This window comes from Engystomops pustulosus, chromosome 5 (genome assembly GCF_040894005.1).
Source record: "Engystomops pustulosus chromosome 5, aEngPut4.maternal, whole genome shotgun sequence".
Classification (NCBI taxonomy): domain Eukaryota; kingdom Metazoa; phylum Chordata; class Amphibia; order Anura; family Leptodactylidae; genus Engystomops; species Engystomops pustulosus.
The window spans coordinates 103,809,544-103,829,711 of NC_092415.1; the positions used below are offsets into that span (position 1 = coordinate 103,809,544).

At 40.6% G+C, this 20,168-nt stretch overlaps 1 long non-coding RNA gene across 1 annotated transcript in view; it reads left to right on the plus strand.

Moving 5' to 3' along the window:
• The window catches only part of LOC140133110 (uncharacterized), a 33,205-nt gene extending 16,846 nt beyond the window's left edge, over positions 1-16,359 (plus strand). Inside the window, exon 3 of the long non-coding RNA XR_011855797.1 lies at positions 16,272-16,359. This is a non-coding gene — a long non-coding RNA (uncharacterized lncRNA). The remainder of the gene's footprint in view (positions 1-16,271) is intronic.
• Positions 16,360-20,168: the final 3,809 nt, after the last annotated feature.

The window sequence follows — 20,168 nt, forward strand, 5'->3', positions numbered from 1 at the left end:
GTTCTGTGCCCTTATAGCAGCAAGCACATTACTGCAGCCTTAACTCTGACTGAAAGTGAACGAAAGCTGTGGCTGTAGCTACAGGGATACACAGCCAACTGCTGCCAGATGAACAGCTAAATACTGAGGGTCCCAGGTGTCGGCTTCCATTGGTGAACTATTGATGGCCTATTCTGAGGATAGGACATCATAGCAATTGCTGGAAATTCTAGCCATACTCTGTGACCTGTATACAGGTCATTGTGGAGGGAGGGGGAGAAGGAGTAGATGAGCTGTAATAGCTCTCCATAATAGACATAAATAGATGAAAGGCCAGGTCACATAATTAGCAGATATTACCATGAATAATATCATTTCTAACAAATTCTATAGGAAAATTGCATTTTACTAATATTAACTCATGTGGCAGTAACATACAACATAGGTAAAAAAGATCAAGTGTAAAAGGCAGACATTTAATTTTATTGAACTGGCTCATAATGAAGAGAAAAGGCTTTGGTCTGTCTGGAAAGATCAAGCGTTAGTAGTTAAAAATATAACTCTTACTCATTAGGAAGTCTGGGTGGGCAAAGGGCAAAGATGAATGGCAATTTAATTTGCCATATGGTCAGCAAAGATGTGTTGCAGGAGCAAGTGTGACATAACAAAAAGAAGCATAAAATGAGGCCTTTATAAGGGGCCAGTTTATGGCATAAGCAGAAACACTCAAACTTTATAAAGAGCTCTGTGCAGAGTGCTCAGACATATGGAGCATAACTAAATTTTAACAAAACTCCATAAATCAATAGTTCAGACAATAGCAGTAATATTTGTAATCTAATTTATTGAAGAAATATGTTCCCGCTCACTACAGGAGACAGAGGGAGCAAAATAAAAGTTGTACTAAAAGCTTGACTACCTCTACCACTTTACCAAAGTATCAAACACCTACACATACTCACCTGTACTGCTCTTCATCTTGATCCCGGCAGTAGTTTTCGCCTATCGTGACACGCCGAGATCACCTAGAAAGGAGACTTATAAAAAGCAGACAGGCGGGCAGGGACAAGATATCTGGCACCCCTGGGCTGCTGACTATGCACACCTCTTGCACCTCTCTCTTCTATGCTGGAGTGTGAGGTGAATTCATGCCTACTGCGTGATAGATGCCTCCCTCTCCCAAATTTCTTAAAGTTTAAAAAAAAAAAAAAAAAAAAAAACCTCCACCCACCCCCAACATCTGAGGACAGTTTGTGAGATCTATACTCAATACAACTATCTTTCTGCAGGTTTTCACTTTCATTGCATAAGGTATAGTAACTACTAGCAACTATACTATTGTGTATAGCACATTGTTGCTTTTGTAAATGTGAATGGCTAAAGGAGAGGCAAAATATGCCAAAGTATATCTCTCAAAGCATGGGTGATTGAGAGGCTCAAGGCCCTTCAGATCCAAATGAGACTAACCTTTACATATAAAATGTGTGAATAGTACTTTCCATTAGGAATCAATTCATATAGTGATACATAACTATTGCAAGGTAGAGAAGTAACTGGACATTCTGTAAATTCCATGATTCTAGACACTATTTATGCCCGGCTCTCTTGTGTTTGTCATAGTAAATACATAGGAAAGCCAAATCATGCCTGTGTAATCTGTAACATATGTTGGTCAAATAGTATATGTATTTATTGTTAATAGTTCCAAAATGAGCTTTCATGTCTAAACAACTTGTGGCCAATCACTCTTGTGACAGACTAATTGACTTCATTCTTCAGAGGTAATTGGAAGTAATTGGAAAACCCTTCTGTTACAGATGCTTATCTGTGGGGAACGCAATATATGGCTTGTATTACTAAGGTGAGTGGGTGAGGGGCGGAGGGTGAAAGGAAAAAGTAAACAGACGGTTTTTCAGAGTCTGGCTGCTATTAAGCTGCCATTACACACATTCAACCCCACAAAAAGACTTATCTAACAGGAAGATAAAGAGATGGCAATCTGTATTGTAGTAATCGGCCTCATCCAATCTACACCTTATATACCAGGGGGGTGCCAGAAGAAGCAATAGCAAAACACATGTTGGGGTTTTCACAGAGCTCACTTTTGATATATACTATGCTGAAGTCTGAAATAAAATTGATAATTTTTCATATTCTGCCTTTTATAGGTATTTGCATTACAATATCATTGTGTGTTATAACTTACCTTGCACCCTGACAAAATCCTGGGGTAGTCACAGTGGCTGGGCTTTGGTTTGGATGCACTTCAAAAAACAACATCAACAACAACAACAACATTGTCAGAGCTTGGCCCCCACCTTTGTGCTCCTGTACAGCTCCTCCTCCTGCTCCTTCTCAGAGGTCACAGCCTGGTGAGATGACATCAGTGCTGTACAGGAGCACAAAGATGGAGGCAGCCTGCAGCTCAGACAAGTCACATGGCGTTTTCTGAAATGAATCCAAACCAAGCCCAACCCCGGTGACTACTCCAGGATTTTGTCAGGATGCAAGAGTAAGTTATAACACACAATGATATTGTAATGCAAATACTTAGAAAAGGCAGAAAGGCATATTTGCACTGCAGGTGTCATGGGCTTTTACACTCTGTCTTTAGTTAAAATAAGGTCCCTGGTGACAGGTTCCCTTTAACTGGGTATCAGGGTATATTTTCTCTGTGATTGGTCTGTTGGTATGCCTATTTGGGTAGAGGCACTTATATGGCAGGTAATACAAAAACATTTTGTACAGTGACAGTGGAGACATGGATAAATACTGTACTTTACCTATATAATAGTCTACCAATAGTAGTACTGTACACAACTATGGTCATATGCACATGACCGTTTGGGCAGGTGGAAATGGAGCAAACATAGGAGCTGAGCAGCGTGTAGCAAATCTGGGCAGGAAAAGAACCTGTTCTATGATATGCGCTGCAGCTGCACCGTCACCATGCATAATAGAAGTCACCATTTAGAGTTGACTGCAAGAGACCTTATATATAATACCTTCTATTACATTTCAATACATTTCAAGGTATTGTCTTATGTGCATTGATATAGTAGATCACTTGTATAGTAACCCGAAATAAGACAACAATGCTGTACAACAAAGGTTTGCATGACCATACATTTTCCATATATGCTGGCCAAAAGCTTATTCGTTTGAAAGCTAATCTTTAGGATCCTACATACTGCTAATTTGGTTCAGTATGCATTTGCTACAAAACACCTCTGAAGGTGGCTTACCTCAATAAAAACAAAAGCACTGGGTGGTAAACATTTTACTCTCTTAATCTTTCTTTACCCCAAACATTAACTGTCAGGGGAAGAGTAAAAAAAACCCGATACACATAAAAGTTTACGGGCCCTCCACAATTCAGCAAATGTCTTTGCTTTAAAAGTATATGGGGGTCTACCTGAAATACTCACTAGTACAAGTTAGCATTAGTCTTCTTGGTGACCATGAAATCAATGAATGGTCTATGATCAGATGCCACATAAAGATAATGCCCTACATATCTGGAATATCTTCTTGCAATATCCATGGAAAAGAGAAGGACAATAACCATGTCATCCTATAAAAATACAGTCACTTCTAGGACAAAGGTAATGCATTGTTAGTTGTCAGATGGAACTGTAGAGTTCCAAGGGTGATGGGCTAGTGCCCGTGTTAGGCTCAAACAGGTTACATATTGTTCCTAAATAATTTTTTTTTGTATAAGGCCCCAAATTCCTCCTAAACACAGTATAGAGTCCACACCACCCTTAGAATTGTGTAATTTACTGTAATATGAGCCATTTTTGTATAAAGTTAAATACACATGAATACAACACTTTGTGGGACAAATTGGCGAACTGCATATAAAGTATTATATTGGGTTACAGAACTCTGGGCAGGTTGGTTCATTTGTGATATTTAGCTTTAAAACTCAAAACAACTTCACTATCAATTCTTGAAACCTGGCCAGTGTTTCCCTTTAAGTACAGCTGTGGCAAGTTTACAGTAGGGATGTAAGCATGGATGCATGCTACTGGAACAGCAAAGCAGTTATATCCCAACCTGAACGACACAATTCTTACTTTCTCCATTGCAATACTTTGTTGAGGTATAAATGAGAGAAGGACTTTCCCAGTAGTGGAAGCATTGCTCAGGGATACCATTGTGGTTAGAACTGCCATAGGGTTCGCAGATATACACATGGGTGCTGGAAGTTTATACAGTTAAAAAACATCTACCACCAGGATAAAGGATTGTAAACCAAGCACACTTACATGCTGGTGTGTGGCACCTGTGTTAGGATATGCTCTTCTTTTAGCTTCTTATGCCCTGGTTTTTACAAAAAAGGCTTTTAAAAATATGCAACTGAGCTTGAGGGGCTCCAGGTTCCATGTGTTAATGGAGCCTTCAGCCCTTCAGACTCATTAGCTTAATTTTTAAAGTCTTTTTGGTAAAAATAACAGGGTAGTTTTTATCTTAAAAACAAGGGCATAGGAAGCTTACAGAAGAGCAGATCCTGCTAGAGGGGGCACACACTAATATGTCAGTGGGATTACAATCCTTCATCATTGTGGTAGATGTCCTTTAAGTGCTGAATAAAACAAACTTGTGGGGCCCAAAGTGCTCCAAATGATGTATAGAGCCTAATATACTTTTTGAAAGATGGAAATTTTATAAACATAGAAGCAATAATAATTGTTAATATTGAATACAATTTCATTATAAATGTGCTGCAGATGATAAATGTATGGGGTCACTTTTAAGGGTAACTGGAAAATGCAGTCTGATGAACAAGCAAAATCCCAACTATGATCCTTCTTACAGAGATATAATCAGCAGTAACTGTTAAAGTCAGTTCTTGCAGGATTTCCCAGTGTTCAGTGAATGGGAAGTAGTCAGTAAAATCACATTGGCAGTTACTGACATCACAATCCTGTTCTGAAGAAAAAAACAAGTGCGAACAAGTGAAGCAGGTCGGGAAGCTGTACCTGGATCCTAACGCTTTATTGCTCAGCACACTATACCTGGTTAATCATTAGCAAGCCTTTCAAGTTAACCAGTTAAAGGGGATGAATAAAAAGCTCCCTACCAAAGTCATGTTTCATCTGTAGAAGTGTTTTTGATCTTGTCAGCTCATATACAGCAGATTTAAAAGTAAGCAACCCTGGCCTGGGAATAATATCTGCAAAGTGTACAAAGCTAAAATGTACTTCATGTATATTAAAGCAGCCAGGATGATTCCCACCTGCCTGTCTGGCCTGTGAGCAAACAAAAGGCAGGTGTTGGGAAAAAAGACTTAAGTCAATTCCACATAACAAACACCATAAACACGGTTCATTAATGTTACGCTATGGGGGAAATGTACATATAAAAAAAGAGAAAAAAGGATTAATAAGAGCAACATGACAATTTAACATGCCTTTAACGTGCTTCTTAAATATATGCCTATAATATTGTGCTTTTGATACATTCCTTGTTCTAGACCTGTGTCTATTTCTGTTCATGAGGTATTCAGGGTCTATGTATAGAATGCACAGGGATTAAAGCTGTCATGGTATAGACCAAATACATATCCATAGGACAATATTTGCCTCTTTGCCTCCATCTGTTGAATTCTTCCTTTTGTATGCCCAGTGCTGAGACCCCCACAGATCACAAAAACGAGGGGTCCGTCCCATGACGGTTCTGTTCCATTCATTTCTATGGAACTGAAGGAAATTGCAGAGCAACGCGCTCACTGACCTCCATTAGCTCCATAGAGTTTAATGGAGCAGAAGGGTCATGCGCGGCCATCTGCTCAATTAGTGTGATGGACCCTCGTTTTCGCAATCTGTGGGGGTCTCAGCAAGTTAGGCCGTATCCGTGGAAAACCCAGTCTACTGGCCAACTCTAATATTAAACATATCTTGAAATTGGTCGTTATATGACTTTGTAGTCCCAATCTTTTTAGTTGATTCTTATGGAAGATTAACCTTACATTACATTTCCTGATGTCTGTTAAATGTCCTCCAAAAACATGGCTTGAGCTGATTCTGTGAAAGGACCAAGTAGGTATGGTATAGGTACTGATACAATAGAGCAACAAATTCATGCTACATGGATATGGATGTTACAGAACAAAGGTTCTAAGGAATTGTGTTTCTCTATAACATTTTGAATACGTAATTATTACACTTTAAATCTATACCAGGGTGCTGCCTGTATTGTCTCTATCCCTTTTTGACATCAAAGAAAGCTACTTATCAACCTGTATGTAGTAAAATAGAAAAAAACAATTATCTTAATTAGAAATAAAAAGTGAGTACCTGGCTCTTTACACAACCTGAGTAAGCAAAGTGAGCAAAGCTGTAGTACAAACATTACTCTGTGTCTCCCATTTCAAGTACTTTGATATGTAAATAACCTCTTTGTCTTTTTTCTCTCTTTTGTTGAGTTTGTATACTTTTGTATTCAAAAAAAGAAAGCTTATAGTGCTGATTTTTGGTGCATACACATGTCAAATAGAAATAATGTATCATCACAAGTAAATGGCTGCTTTTTGGTCACATCTCTATACTTGAAATCCTATGCGGTGGATAACCAGATCGTTACTCTGAATGTTTAAGAAAAAGCATTATGTTTTACAAGAATCTTCTTCTGCAGAATTTGTGGTCCCAGATTTAGCTGTGGCTAACCAGCCCCCCTGAAAAAGTGTAGATGTCAGCTTTAAACAACATTTCTGTTGACATGTATGTAGTATTCATACCCTACATTAGAATGTTGCAGTCAACAATGTAAGATCCCACAATGCCTCTAATCCTCATCTTAATATAACAACATATTCCTTGTGGTGGTAGGGGCTAGAGAAGCTCTAAAATGGGGTTGTCCAGGAGGCACAACTCTTTATCTCCTCAGGCTCAACCATGCCCAAAAAACATCTTGATGTCTGCAGATCTTTATCATTTATCCAATGAATAGAGAGATTGCTGGTACAAAGAGCTGCAGGACACATCAGCTGACAAGTCATTTGTATGGTCAACCTTAGAAGATGCATCCTGGCAGGTCATTTACAAGTTATGTAAGCAAATGTTCATGGTAGCAGCAATCCTGTCTGCTGTGTCTGTTTGATGTCATACAAGTCTTTTATTCAGAACATTTCATGACTGTGTTTAACCTATTTATTCCAGTGTTATGACCCAAGAAACATCTTCTTACTGATTGAGCTAGATTCTTATGACCATTAGGGAAGATTTCTATTTTTAACTAACAAATTACATGCAATAAAAGAATTAACTACAAATAAGTCATACTGTCACAGAGACAAGCCAATATCTCCTTTTCCTTTAGTATTGTCTTTGGAGCCCAAAAACCATCCCCCACCTGGCAAGTGCTGCATTCCCTTTTACAAGCATGGGTGGGATTTCCATCTCAAATCTATGCCTATTTCTAACCATGAATTGAACTAAATGTGAAACAGAAACACATCACCAGGGCTGGAGTCAGACTAATAGATCCCAGATGATGTCACAAACCGCACAGTAACCAATGGCTTATTTTGTTTCAACATTTAATATACATTAATATTCAGTGGTATTCGTGCAGAGTTGGCTCCTTTTTTGCATTCCCTAAAATAGTCAGTTCTGGCACAGCATTAACATCAATGACATAGTCTGAATTTTAGATTGTAGATATAACAAGTTATGAAACAACCCATTCAACAGAGTCCGACATAACAGATCACATGAGTGACATGAATGATATTTTTTGAACTTTTATAAACTCATTTTCACAGTAGAAATTTGTTATGGAAAGCTTCTGGGCTACTAAAGCAGTAGTAAATTGATGCCTATAATAAGAAAATCCAAGAAATCATGGTATCTGACATTGCCTCTTTTTGTAGATGACAAAAAGATGTAGAATAGTACTGTGAATGCATGATCATAGACCACAAACTGACTTGGACACACTGGGGTAAATTTATACAAAAATTTTTTATAAAAATATATAAAAATAGTTTTTTTTATGTTTGTGTGGCATTGTTTTGGCATAATTGTGGTAAAAATACTGTTTTGTGACTTTCCATTACACCCTATGAACATAGAATAATGAAAAGTCACTTTGACATGGACCCTGCTTGCACCAAATTCATTAAACTTGCATAGCCAAGTTTTCACAATAGGACTGCATTCATTTATTGCAGGCAGAAGTTATGATGGAAATTGACTCCAGTCTCCACTCTGGCCAATATGCTGCAACTTTTGCAGGTTTTTTCTACGATTTTTGTGCAACTGTCGCAACAAAAAACATAGGAACGCTGTAAACAAAAATTTTTCACAGGACCAAAGCCACTTTAATTCATCTGATAGGCTATGGTGGTTGAAGCAATTGTCTGTGCCTCTACAATAACTCACAGATACTCCACTGAATTAAAATTAGTTTGAGACGGCTTAAAAACAAGCTCCCATTACTACAGTATGGAAAGGGTTTTGCCAAAGAAAACAGCATATGAGTAGGGTAGGTTCATGGGGTGCAGTCATAACACCCATCCGTGGGACTCCCACTGATTTATAACTTATCTATAATCCTGTGAATAGGTGATAAGATGTTTTTTGGCAAACCACCTATAAGATGGGATATCCCCTTTACAACAATACAAAAAACATGGAATAATATAACCAAACGAAGATATTTGCATGGTAGTAAAGTATGTTTGTACATAAGGAGAGAAGAAGTTAGAAGACCATTGCTCCCTGCCCTACCTTACCTTGCCCTAAACTGTATTGACATCATAAGCATGTTAGTGTAGGGCAGTGGTGGCGAACCTATGGCACGGGTGCCAGAGGTGGCGCTCAGAGCCTTTTCTGTTGGCACTCAGGTCTTCACCCAAAAGTTTTCCAGATAGGACTCAGGGCTTTCTCCTGTGATCCAATACAGCCCATGTGCCAAGCTCAATGCTATTTGGCTGCCAGGACTACAGGAGGAGCAAGAAGGTGTAGATAGAGATGGATTGTCATTGGAGCTCCTGCTCTGGGTCCCCTGATTCTTCCTCTTCAGGAGACCCTGGCGGAAATCTACAATCCACATTTCTCCATCATCTTTCAATTGTATTGTTGAACTCAGGACACCAATACAATTAAAACCTGTGATACATCAGGGATCAATAAGTTACTGCTTCTATTGTCATGTTGGCACTTCACGACATATAAGTGGGTTTTGGTTGTAACTAGGGCACTCTGTCTCCAAAAGGTTCACCATCACTCGTGTAGGGTCTCTTGATCTTCGGGTCTCCTAGCAATTGCTTAGGTTGCGTTATGGGTAAATCTGCCCCTGATAAAGTTTCTTATTGGTGTCTCTATGTCTATGGCTACTTTAGTGATGCTGCTTTACTTCTCTCCCAGCTTTCTTCTCCACACATGTGGTCTGCCTTTCTCCATACACAGGGTCTGCATGCTCAGTTTCATATATCAAGGTACCCCTCACAGGAAACCCAAACTTTGCTAAAAGGAAATACCAGACCTCACTGGGAGGAATCAGGCAGATTGCCATCTCCTTGTTTCAGATTCAGCATCTAATAATAAAGCGGATTCTTTCCTCATGTCTGCCAGAAGATTGCTGAGAGTATCACATTATCCACACAATAACACTGACCCTACAGTAACACTTCCATGTGATAGAACCATAAGGATTCTATAACAGCGCCTAGTGATCCAGTCACCTCTCCTGTATAATGTATCTGGGAATGCTAACCCTACAGTAACACTTCCATGTGATAGAACCATAAGGATTCTATAACAGCGCCTAGTGATCCAGTCACCGCTCCTGTATAATGTATCTGGGAATGCTAACCTTACAGTAACACTTCCATGTGATAGAACCATAAGGATTCTATAACAGCGCCTAGTGATCCAGTCACCGCTCCTTTATGATGTATCTGGGAATGCTAACCTTACAGTAACACTTCCATGTGATAGAACCATAAGGATTCTATAACAGCGCCTAGTGATCCAGTCACCGCTCCTTTATGATGTATCTGGGAATGCTAACCTTACAGTAACACTTGCATGTGATAGAACCATAAGGATTCTATAACAGCGCCTAGTGATCCAGTCACCGCTCCTTTATGATGTATCTGGGAATGCTAACCTTACAGTAACACTTGCATGTGATAGAACCATAAGGATTCTATAACAGCGCCTAGTGATCCAGTCACCGCTCCTTTATGATGTATCTGGGAATGCTAACCTTACAGTAACACTTGCATGTGATAGAACCCTTAATGTTCTAGTGATCCAGTCACCTCTCCTTTATAATGTATCTGGGAGACAGACACTAGAATTGAGCAGACCTTTCAATTACAATTTATTCATGACATAATAATGTAAGCATCTTTTCTCTAGACACAACACTAACTCCATCTGTGGGCACCTCATTCATAGCACCTCATAGTTCATAGTAACACCCATCGCTGCCCCCAGCTCCATGATATAGACCTGGACTCACCTCGGTAAAGAAGTTATCCATTGTTGAGCAGTGCAGCCTCAGGAAGTACAGTCTGGAGTAGGATCCTTGGGGAGCATGTGCTACAAGTAGTAGTAGATGTCTGGGTATAGTTACTGCATCCTCCCCTGTGTGGAGCTCCTGGGAATACTCAGTAATACACCTTCATCCGGGGTCTTTGTCTTGTCCTGAGGCAGTGTATAGGGCTCCGGCTCCCGGGATGAAGTTGCACTAGTTGAGTGCTGGCAGGAGGCTCTGTCACTGTGCTGAGTGTGAGCTGTGCGGGAGCCTGGCCCTCCCCAGCCGCACTATGAGACCCCTCCCCCGCAGCTGCCAATCACCTCCCCCTGCTCCTGGCTGAGGTGCGTCCTGTGTCAGGGACGGCTTTATTGAATGAGCATAAGTCAGAGTTACATACATTTCAACAGACATACAGCGTATACATGACATATACAATAAATTAAGATTCACACGTAGTGTTGACAGCACACAGGAGTATAATCCTCAACTGTGCCATGAAAACACTATACTAGCACACAGCTCGCTCAATTGACCTAACTAAACACGCATTGCATCTCGCTTCACCTCAAAGCTGTTCTGCATCAGGCGCTACTTGTGCGTTTCTCTATAAATGTGCGTTTATCCTGGATTTGGTTCTCATTTAAATACAATGGCCAACATTTAGCAAAACTAGTGCACACTGCTCTCGCCCACATTTATCAAAATTAGCGCAAACTGTACTAAATGCACATTGCCTGATTTGATTTATAGATGCATAAATGTAAAGTGTATTATATATAAATAGATGATAGACGATAAATACAGTAGAAGAATTAGAACATTGATAGATAATAAATAGGTAAATAGAAGATATATAGATACATAGATAGACAAAAAGCCAGATAGATGAATGGTTAGATAGACAGATATATAGATAAGAAATAGATAAATTGTAGGAGATAGATAACTAGACGGATAGATATAGACAGGAGATAGATGATAAGCTTCTTCACCTAGGCATAAATACATCTTCTGCCTACAAAAGTCCACATGCAGAGCGGCCCTTTAGGACAGCGGGCCCTGGGCCAAAGCTCATTATGCTGCCCCCTAACGCCGACCTTGCTATGGAGTGTGCAGAGTGCACCAGATTCAAAAGTGGCGCAAGTTCTCCATTAATCTAGTGCACCCTGCACTGTTTGGGAAGTGCTCATCGACTTTTTTGTACACAGAGCGTGCGTCACAATTCCGTTGAGTCGAGGTTATAAATATGGCACACAGTCCAACTCTGCATCTGAACAACCCTTTATGTGATGAATTTTTGTTTCACTTCAGGCATGGTGCAACCGTGACACAAATGTGGTGCGGACACTTCTTAAATACATGGGGAAGCAGCTTCTTTCTAGTGCAAAGGCTGTAAAAAGCATGCAGAGTCCAGCAGATTCATCAAAACTGGCGCACGTCAGTAAATAATTTGGCACAAACTCCGACTAACACACTAACACAGTAGCAATAACACACCCCTTTAGGTGCACATTGTTGTCTTGTCGGACACAGTGAACATATACCTCCAAACCTTTGGGCTGAAGAAAGAAGGATAAAAAGAATGGCACACCACATTTTTTTTGCATAATAAACCACTGCCATTGAGCCCGCCCCTTATTCTACCCCCCTAGAATGCCCACACAGTAGAATATGTTGAATAATGGCTCTTACGCCAAATATTCTCACTTTGTACCATGCCCCATTCAACCTCCCCTCTAATTGTGGTCCCTTTCTCTGCTACCCCTTTTATAGTGCCCCCCCCTTCTGCTCCCATTCCTTATTATGCCCCCCCTCTTTGCTCCCCTTATTGTGCTCACCGCTCTTCTCCCCTTCTTACTTTGCCCCCCTCTTTGCTCCGCTTCCTAATTATGTCCCACTCTGCACCCCTCTTATTGTGCCCCCCTCTCTGCTCCTCTTTTTAATGTGCTTCTCCTCGTATTGTGCTCCCCCTCTCTGCTCCCCTTTTTGTTTCCCCCCTCTCTGCTCTTCTTCCTGCTCTGCCCCCCTTTCTGTTACCCTTTGTATTGTGCCCTCCCTTTCTGTTCCCCTTTTTATTGTGCTCCACCTTTCTGCTCCCCTTCCCTATTATGCCCTCCCCTCTCTGTTCCCCTGCTTATGGCCACTCTTATGTTGCATTAAAATTAAAAAACTGTACTCACCTTTTCTCGTTCCCCCGCTGCCGCCCTGCCTCTTCCTCCACCGTATCTACAGTGCCCGCTGATCGCTCTCTGTATCACCATAGAAATTCATCCAACTCTATCGGCGACCAGAGTTGATGTCCCAGGCCATACCTCCCACTGGGTGGGACAACAAGACAGAGCTCCTTTTTGTGTTCTTTTCTGCAAAGTCAGACAAAAAGAGGCGCGGGCCATTGGATCACTATGCTTCAAAGAGGGAGAGTCCAAGTCCACAACATAGAAGTACACGTTAGGTCCAGCTTCATACAACAGTCTGGGGTAATCCATTAAAAATAGAAACAGTTAGATCAATGGTTACCCCAAAGATATATTATATACACATATACATGCACACACACATATAAAGGAGGGATTTATCATACAATTTGCTCATATGGTGCCCGTTGTTGCCTTCAGATTTATCAGGAGGCTGCACGCCTGAAGGAGGTAATTATCGCATTTACTGGTGGGTTGCTAGTAAATGCTATTATTTCAGGGCATCTAAGCCCTAATAAAGTTGTCTGCTTAATATGGCAGTAAATTGTAGGATCACAGTATGGCAAACCATGGGGATTTTCCACATCATCTACTACAATGTGAAAATCGGACATTGTAATAGATTGGCTATAACAAGACAACTTGGGGACATTACGTGGAGCTACAATCAAATAAAAAATGCCGACAAAAATGCCGCAGGTGTTAGCGGTGGATGTTTGCTGCAATATGCAGAAAACCCAATGTCTGTATGACGAGGGCTCACCCCGTAAACTGTCTTCATACATCCTTAACTCCTTAACGCTCCTTGATGTACCTGTATGTCATAGAACAGGGCAATCTACCTTCAAAATCAAGCATGGATAAACAAATAACCTGGGACTCATGGTAGAGGGAGATAAAAAAGGGCCAATCTATTGAATTGCTCCTTCCCTACTGTCCTCACCCAGTAAAATCCCTTGGGGAATGACATGATATAAGGTAAATTCTCTATTAAATGCTGCCTTCTTAGACCAAGAAGAAGTGTTGCGCTGCCTCAAAACTACTAAATCAGACAAATCACTGAGCACATATTGCATAAACCCCCGGGCATTGATAGAATTATTTAATGTGATAGACAGTCCATTATTTGTAATATTTAAAGATTTAATAATGACAGACTATAAATACCAATATAGTGTAGAGTTAGGGGATCTGACAGACTATATTAAAAGCAACTGCCCTGCCTAATACCCTGTCGTGGTGTGGGGTGGTGCAATGGGGGAAAAAGTCACAATTCCTTGCCATGCACTAGGAATTGTGACTTGTTCATGCCGACGCTCCCCCGAAGCTCTGCTACTTTATCCAGTCCAGCCGGCTGTGACTGCTCCGTACGCCGGCCCTGCACAGAATATGATGTCGGCAAGCGGCTCACATCACAGTCTGTGCCGGCCGAACTGGATAAAGTAGTGGTGCTTCGGGGAGCATCAGAAAGGTGAGTACAGTATTTATTATTTTTATGTGCCGGGCAAGCTGAGAGGCCGATGGCTGACTGTATACTGAGACGGGCTGGCTGTATACTGAGGGGGGCCAGGCTGTATACTGAGGGGGGCAGGCTGGCTGTATACTGAGAGGGTTGACTGTATACTGAGAGCGGCTGGCTGTAGACTGAGGGGGGCCTGGCTTGCTGTATACTGAGGGGGGGGGGGGGCAGCTGTATACAGAGGGGGGGGGGCTGGCTGTATATTGGGGTGGGGCTGGCGGGCTGTATACTGGGGGGGCTGGCGGGCTGTATACTGAGGGGGCAGGCGGGCTGTATACTGAGGTGGGGACTGTCTGGCTGTATTCTGGGGGACTGTCTGGCTCTATAAAGGGGGGGCAGGCTGGCTCTACACTGGGGGGGTGCTGGCTGGCTGTAATCTGGGGGGACAGGCTATATACAGGGGGCTAACTGGGGGTGTTATATGGCATGGTAGTAGTAATAGTAATTATATTCCTGTACATAGGGGGCAGTATTCTAGTAGTTATATTCTTGTACAGAGGAGGAGTATTAAAGTAGTTATATTCCTGTACATGGGGGCAGTATTATAGCAGTTATATTCCTGTACATGGGGGCAGTATTATAGTAGTTATATTCTTGTACATAGGGGGCAGTATTATAGTAGTTATATTCTTGTACATAGGGGGCAGTATTATAGTAGTAATATTCTTGTCCATAGAGGGCATTATTATAGTAGTTATATTCTTGTACACAGGAAGAATATTATAGTACGGTAGTTATATTCTTGTACATAGGGGGCAGTATTATAGTAGTTATATTCTTGTACATAGGGGGCAGTATTATAGTATTTATATTCTTGTACATAGAAGGCAGTGTTATAGTAGTTATATTCTTGTACATAGGGGGCAGTATTATAGTAGTTATATTCTTGTACATAGAAGGCAGTGTTATAGTAGTTATATTCTTGTACATAGGGGCAGTCAGTATTAAGTTGTGTTCTTTTAAAAAAGAAGCTTTATTCCTTTACAAGGAAGGCAGTGTGAGTTTCTTTCTCTGTGCTGCACATGTTGATTTAGACCATCTATCAACAGTTTGTGTGAAGTTTAGTAACCCACATCACGTCACGTCACGCCTACTTGTTTTGACTCCGCCCACAGAATGGAGCCACTTTTAAAGTTTTTTTCCAGGGCCACTTTAAATTCCCAGTCCACCCCTACCTGTGATACTGTGTAATTGCCTCAGAAGTTGGTCAAAGCAGGAACAACACAATGCTTCAATGCTTTTGACCTCTTTCAAAAGCAAAATAACATTGATGATTATGTGAGATTTATCATATATTATTTATTATTTATGTATTACTTTTCATGCAATTATTTTTATTTAGATTTATATCATATTATATATGTATGTTTATTCATGTATCACTCCTCATACAATTATATATATATATATATATATATATATATATATATATATATATATATATATATATATATACCGTATATGCCGGCGTATAAGACGACTGGGCGTATAAAACGACCCCCAACTTCTGCCCTAAAAATATAGAATTTGGTATATACTCACTGTATAAGACTACCCCTCTCCCAAATGAAAAAAAGTCTGCTTAAAACTTTGCAAAAAAAAAAAAAGAAAGCAAGTGCCTGGTGATCATAACTGTAAGCTGCGATATTAATGAAGATCCGACATGCTTCTGTAAGTGCCGCCTGTGACCCCCAGCTCTGTGAAGCCGACCGCTGTGACAGGGCGGCTGCATTAGCATACAGCGCGCCGCCCCGTCAGCGCGTACTAAGCCTCTTCTAATGACTGTGAGAGGCGGACTGCCGCGCATGCGCGGCGGTCCCAGGAAGCGGCTCTCTGCGCGCTGACGGGGAAAAAAAAACACCTCACACAGTGCGGCCCCCGTATATCCGGCGTATAAGACGACCCCCCACTGTAGCCATTATTTTAAGGGGTTAAAAAGTAGTCTTATACGCCAGTATATACAGTATATTTATCTATATATATATATATATATATATATATATATATATATATACATATATATTTATTTTTATATTTATTTTCATATTTACTGTATTTTATTTTACGTTTTATTTTCATTTTAGCTCTGTATAGCTGCGGATTTATTGTATGCCTGATGAAGATGCTGATGTGGCGTTGAAACGTGTTGCTCTAATAACTGAGTAATTTAAAAAACCCTGTGTGTCCCCTACCACCTCTCATCCGTAATTTTTGGTGTTGAGCGTGTCAAACATTTGCCCTCTTCTTTCATCTCTACCACTTCTCAGTCATCACTTGGATCCCTCCCAGCTTTTAGGCCAGACTCTGCATCTAAGCCTACTCTTTTCCTGTCAAGTGGTTGTCTTTTCTGGCTGGATACACACGTTTTTAGGAGGTCATGGATAACAAATTGTCAGTGTACTCTGAATAGACTCTGCCTTCTGAGTTCACTGCATGAGAGCCACACCTAGGGCTGCCTTTCTGGTGCCTTGCAAAATCCCTGAAAAGCTTTGTGTTTCATTACTGAACTCAATACTGCTCTCAGCTGTGGGTCGAGTACAGGGCCGGTGCAAGACAAAGTGGGACCCTGGGCAAAACTAAAAATGGGGCCCCAAAATAAAACTATTTTATGACCAGTCACAGTCAGTAAGAGGCTCCCTTTAGTATGTTAAACAAACTGTAATATGGGAGAATTTTATAGAAGATAGATAGATGATAGGGAGAATGATGGGCAGCATGGTGGCTAAGTGGTTAGCACTACAGCCTTGCAGTGCTGGTCAACATCTGCAAAGAGTTTGTATGTTCTCTCTGTGTTTGCGTGGGTTTACTCCGGGTCCTCTGGATTCCTCCCACACTCCACAAAATTACTGGTAGGTTGAATAGATTGTGAGCATTATTAATTATAATTATTATGATAGAAGATAAATATGAAAGATGATAGAGATTTCTAGATGCAGAACTATAACGTAGTTATAGTATATATACAGGAGATGGATGAGAGATAAATACAGCAGAAGAGAAATAGAAGATTGATTGAAAAATAGATTAAAAAAAAATATTTTGTCAAAGATATTTTGTCGTGTTATCGACCACAGCAATTTTTACAATTTTGACGTTTAAAAAATAAAATTTTGCCCCATTTTCAAAATTGCATTAAAGAGTTTATAGACAGAGGCGCCTTCATGCAAATTTTATTCAAACTGAAACATTTCATAAAAAATTTGAACTTTGATGGCAAAAAATTTGCTATAAACAGAAAATATTTACCTTCACATCTCCTAAATGTAATAGATGGACATGTGTAGAGTTCACAAATGCCCCGTATTGATATGGTCACATAAATAAATCCACATAATATCACTAAAACTGTAATACCTAGATATCTGCTTTTCAGCAAGAAATTTTTAGACAGTCACAACCTGCAAAATATATCAATAAAACAGAATAAAAAATAAAGGCGCCATAAAACCTTTATAATTCGTAAATCCAACAACCAGGCGATACATTTGGCAATTAACATTCAAAATTGCCTCTGAAATATGTACAAATCCAGATACTTATATAAAGAAAATATACTTTCCTAAAACAGTAAGATGTGAGGGGATCATACAGACCCCACATGTAGATAGTCACCAAAATATGCAGCAAAGGGAACACCCAAATAATAGCTATATATACATAAACCCCTCTTATGACATAATAAAAGTCACTTTTAGATGTGCACCATTGTATTAGCTGCACAATAACAGAACCCCCCGCGCTTCATAAAAATCTGAGTGAGAACATCATAACATGGGTGTAAGTAATGGAGGATGGTGGGAAATAATAACTTTATTCCAGAACATGTGTGTGTTTTTGTTGTTACATATAACTTTATGGACATGTTCTGGGTCGTGGAGTTAATATGTAGCGACATTAGGCGAAGAGGATCGAATGTTCATCGTATCAATTTTTGCAAAAAAAACTGCCACCAAATAAAAGGCAATAAGAGAGCAGGTGTGTTCTTAGATAGTTCTGCATAGAGAAGGGTTAAAACATGAACATTAGTTGATATTATTCCTTCTCAAAATGTAGAAACATATAAAGTAAATATTTCCATTATCTGTGAGGTGCAGCAGCTCCTGTGTGCAGCAAATTCTCCCTGTAGCCTGAGGGCTGAGAATCTGGAGGGGGGCTACACTACAGGGGGCTGTATCTCTGGCTCTGTGACACATAGAATCTCACTTCTTTTTTCCTGTGAAAGAAGAGAATCTCCTCTTTTATATAAATAAATGTTTCTAAGTGTCAGGAAAACGGAGATAATATACCTGAATATCTCTGGATCCAGAGCACCTAGAAAAAAAATTCAAGATTCATTTGAAAGAAGAAGGGAGCAGGGGGCCCTGGGCAATTGCCCAGTTTGCCTACCCATAGCGCCGGCCCTGGTTGAGTAATGCAGGGGCAAGCCTCTCCCAGCTGCTGGGGGTAGCGTCCAGTAATTGGATAAAGAACTAGACAATAGAGAGGTAGGGCAGCAATCCTTCTTGTGAAGTGGATCAATTTGTGGTGGTGCCCGCGGCCCAAGTTTCTGATGCCGGAAACCAGGGGTTAACAATCTTGAAGGAGGGAGCCACAGCACCAGAGGTCAAAATTCAAAAGGGTTTATTTATAAGTGCATCCAAACATGATGAGCGCGACGTTTCGATTCACAATGAATCTTTATCAAGCATCAAGCATTTTGAATTTTGAATTTTGACCTCTGGTGCTGTGGCTCCCTCCTTCAAGATGGATAAAGAACTAATCCTTAGCTTGTTACTGTACTTTTAACAACTTTTATACTTAAGCTCTGGGACCAAATAGCCTACCAGCTCTGGAACCCTTGTCTTGCCAGTTCTGTACTCATGTATCATGCCAGATCCAGAACCTTGTATCCTGTCAGTGCTGTAGCACTGAACCTGGATGGTACATCTGTGACCTGTGGTTCTTCTGTCTGCTACCTGGCTTGACTGTGAAACTTCAGCCTGATCTGGTACTGCTGTGAGGAGTGGTTCTTCTGCCTGTTACTTGTTCCAGACTCTGTGAATCCCATTGGAAATATCTGAGTCTGTATCCAGGCTGAGCTGGTACCCTGAATCCCAGTTTGCACTGTTTTACACTGGTTTTCTCCTCTAAGGGCACACTCGCAATGCATGCTGCCTGGATCGCACGGCCCTAACGCTGCACACCGGGAGTGAACTGACATGCTGAGTTCAGATCCTGTTTGCAGCGTTCGGGCTGTGCAATCCGAGCAGCATGCGTTGCGAGTTCATTGCATCACACTCGCAAGTGAAGAACGGCCCTAATTGTTTTACCTGAATTTACTGCAGAAGTTCAACTGAACGTAAAGGACCACCTGTAGGAAATGACCCACAAATCTTCTGCATTGAATTCAGAATAACTTGTCCTTTGCCTGTAAGAAAGCATACACTCTTTAAATAGATAGTACCGTATATGCCGGCGTATAAGACGACTGGGCGTATAAGACGACCCCCAACTTCTGCCCTAAAAAATAGAATTTGGTATATACTCACTGTATAAGACTACCCCTCTCCCAAATGAAAAAAAGTCTGCTTAAAACTTTGCAAAACAAACAAGAGAGCAAGTGCCTGGTGATCATAACTGTAAGCTGCGATATGAAGATCCGGGGGAACTACACAGAGGTAGCAAGCTGGGCACATGAAAAACTAATTGTACAATCATGCAAAAGAAACATGTGCTATTCCAAAATATATAGTCTTTATTTAATATAAACATAACATAGAAATTGCACACCAAACCAAAAAACCAATAAAAGCATTTAAAAAGGAAAAAAGTCCTCTATACAAAACCCAAGGGAGGTTAGGACCCATGATACGGTCCATGAAAAAGCAACCCCTCCCTACCCAGCCCCAAAACCCTCGGCCCGTAAGATGACAACTATACACCAAAAAATATATATATAATCAAACAAGATCTCTGTAATAAGAGAATGTAGTAAATGTACA